Below are 3834 nucleotides of genomic sequence, written 5' to 3'. Positions count from 1 at the left end.
TTTTATATTGGTAAGATGTTCTGCCAAGCGTTTCTTGAAGGTTCTTATAGCGCGTCCTATGTATTGTAATTCACATAAACACTCTAATAGGTAGACCACATGGTCAGTTTTGCAATTACAAGTTGCATTTATCTTACGACTCTTCCCATTGGTATTCAATTTTATTTCCTTAATAGATTTAGATCCATTGTAATGTTGGACACAAGCAACACAGTTAAGTCGGTTGCATTTGAAGTAACCTGTTGAGAGTTTTCCAAGCCAATTTTGTTCTTTTGTTGTTCTTAATTGGCTTGTGTGTGTGTGTATGTGTGTGTGTATATATATATATATATATATATATATATATATATATTTCTTCTGTTAAGTGTGATCAGTCCACGGGTCATCATTACTTCTGGGATATTACTCCTCCCCAACAGGAAGTGCAAGAGGATTCACCCAGCAGAGCTGCATATAGCTCCTCCCCTCTACGTCACTCCCAGTCATTCTCTTGCACCCAACGACTAGATAGGATGTGTGAGAGGACTATGGTGATTATACTTAGTTTTATATCTTCAATCAAAAGTTTGTTATTTTAAAATAGCACCGGAGTGTGTTATTATCTCTCTGGCAGAGTTTGAAGAAGAATCTACCAGAGTTTTTGTTATGATTTTAGCCGGAGTAGTTAAGATCATATTGCTGTTTCTCGGCCATCTGAGGAGAGGTAAACTTCAGATCAGGGGACAGCGGGCAGATGAATCTGCATAGAGGTATGTAGCAGTTTTTATTTTCTGACAATGGAATTGATGAGAAAATCCTGCCATACCGATATAATGTCATGTATGTATACTTTATACTTCAGTATTCTGGGGAATGGTACTTCACTAGAATTACACTGTAAGAAATACATAAAGCTGTTTAATAACTAGAGATTATGTTTAACGTTTTTGCTGGAATGTAAAATCGTTTTCATTTACTGAGGTACTGAGTGAATAAATGTTTGGGCACTATTTTTCCACTTGGCAGTTGCTTAATCTGTTTTCTGACAGTTTCTGTTCTCCCTCACTGCTGTGTGTGAGGGGGAGGGGCTGTTTTTTGGCGCTTTTACTACGCATCAAATATTTCAGTCAGCAACTCATTGTATTCCCTGCATGATCCGGTTCATCTCTACAGAGCTCAGGGGTCTTCAAAACTTATTTTGAGGGAGGTAATTTCTCTCAGCAGAGCTGTGAGAATTATAGTTTGACTGAGATAAAAAACGTTTATTCTGTAATTTGTTTCCTGCTTTCAGAATTTGTTATCTTTGCTAATGGGATTAAACCTTTGCTAAAGTTGTGTTATTTACAAGGATTGAGGCTATAACTGTTTCAATTTATTAATTTTCAACTGTCATAGATCTTCTGTGCTTCTTAAAGGCACAGTACGTTTTAATATTATTCTAATTGAATTGTATTTCCAAGTTACAAGTTTATTTGCTAGTGTGTTAAACATGTCTGATTCAGAGGATGATACCTGTGTCATTTGTTGCAATGCCAAAGTGGAGCCCAATAGAAATTTATGTACTAACTGTATTGATGCTACTTTAAATAAAAGTCAATCTGTACAAATTGAACAAATTTCACCAAACAACGAGGGGAGAGTTATGCCGACTAACTCGCCTCACGTGTCAGTACCTACATCTCCCGCTCAGAGGGAGGTGCGTGATATTGTAGCGCCGAGTACATCTGGGCGGCCATTACAAATCACATTACAGGATATGGCTACTGTTATGACTGAGGTTTTGGCTAAATTACCAGAGCTAAGAGGTAAGCGTGATCACTCTGGGGTGAGAACAGAGTGCGCTGATAATATTAGGGCCATGTCAGACACTGCGTCACAGGTGGCAGAACATGAGGACGGAGAGCTTCATTCTGTGGGTGACGGTTCTGATCCAAACAGACTGGATTCAGATATTTCAAATTTTAAATTTAAACTGGAAAACCTCCGTGTATTACTAGGGGAGGTGTTAGCGGCTCTGAATGATTGTAACACAGTTGCAATACCAGAGAAAATGTGTAGGTTGGATAAATATTTTGCGGTACCGACGAGTACTGAGGTTTTTCCTATACCTAAGAGACTTACTGAAATTGTTACTAAGGAGTGGGATAGACCCGGTGTGCCGTTCTCACCCCCTCCGATATTTAGAAAAATGTTTCCAATAGACGCCACCACAAGGGACTTATGGCAAACGGTCCCTAAGGTGGAGGGAGCAGTTTCTACCTTAGCTAAGCGTACCACTATCCCGGTGGAGGATAGCTGTGCTTTTTCAGATCCAATGGATAAAAAATTAGAGGGTTACCTTAAGAAAATGTTTGCTCAACAAGGTTTTATATTGCAACCCCTTGCATGCATTGCGCCGATCACGGCTGCAGCGGCATTCTGGATTGAGTCTCTGGAAGAGAACATTGGTTCAGCTACTCTGGACGACATTACGGACAGGCTTAGAGTCCTTAAACTAGCTAATTCATTCATTTCGGAGGCCGTAGTACATCTTACTAAACTTACGGCGAATAATTCAGGATTCGCCATTCAGGCACGCAGGGCGCTGTGGCTAAAATCCTGGTCAGCTGATGTTACTTCTAAGTCTAAATTGCTTAATATACCTTTCAAAGGGCAGACCTTATTCGGGCCCGGGTTGAAAGAGATTATCGCTGACATTACAGGAGGTAAAGGCCATGCCCTGCCTCAGGACAAAGCCAAAGCCAAGACTAGACAGTCTAATTTTCGTTCCTTTCGTAATTTCAAAGTAGGAGCAGCATCAACTTCCTCTGCACCAAAACAGGAAGGAGCTGTTGCTCGCTACAGACAAGGCTGGAAACCTAACCAGTCCTGGAACAAGGGCAAGCAGACTAGGAAACCTGCTGCTGCCCCTAAAACAGCATGAATTGAGGGCCCCCGATCCGGGATCGGATCTAGTGGGGGGCAGACTTTCTCTCTTCGCCCAGGCTTGGGCAAGAGATGTTCAGGATCCCTGGGCGCTAGAGATAATATCTCAGGGATACCTTCTGGACTTCAAATACTCTCCTCCAAGAGAGAGATTTCATCTGTCAAGATTGTCAACAATCCAGACAAAGAAAGAGGCGTTTCTACGCTGCGTACAAGAGCTCTTGTTAATGGGAGTAATCCATCCAGTTCCACGATCGGAACAGGGACAGGGGTTTTACTCAAATCTGTTTGTGGTTCCCAAAAAAGAGGGAACTTTCAGACCAATCCTGGACTTAAAGATCCTAAACAAATTCCTAAGAGTTCCATCGTTCAAGATGGAGACTATTCGGACAATTTTACCTATGATCCAAGAGGGTCAGTACATGACCACTGTAGATTTAAAAGATGCTTACCTTCACATACCGATTCACAAAGATCATTATCGGTACCTAAGGTTTGCCTTCCTAGACAGGCATTACCAGTTTGTGGCTCTTCCATTCGGATTGGCTACAGCTCCAAGAATCTTCACAAAGGTTCTGGGTGCTCTTCTGGCGGTACTAAGACCGCGGGGAATCTCGGTAGCTCCATACCTAGATGACATTCTGATACAAGCTTCAAGCTTTCAAACTGCCAAGTCTCATACAGAGTTAGTGCTGGCATTTCTAAGGTCACATGGATGGAAGGTGAACGAAAAGAAAAGTTCACTCGTTCCACTCACAAGAGTTCCCTTCCTGGGGACTCTTATAGATTCTGTAGAAATGAAGATTTACCTGACAGAGGACAGGCTAACAAGACTTCAAAGTGCTTGCCGCACCCTTCATTCCATTCAACACCCGTCAGTGGCTCAATGCATGGAGGTAATCGGCTTAATGGTAGCGGCAATGGACATAG

This window comes from Bombina bombina, chromosome 5, assembly GCF_027579735.1.
Source record: "Bombina bombina isolate aBomBom1 chromosome 5, aBomBom1.pri, whole genome shotgun sequence".
Lineage (NCBI taxonomy): Eukaryota > Metazoa > Chordata > Amphibia > Anura > Bombinatoridae > Bombina > Bombina bombina.
The sequence above is the reverse complement of the archived record's forward strand: the minus strand, read 5'-3'. Positions refer to the sequence as shown.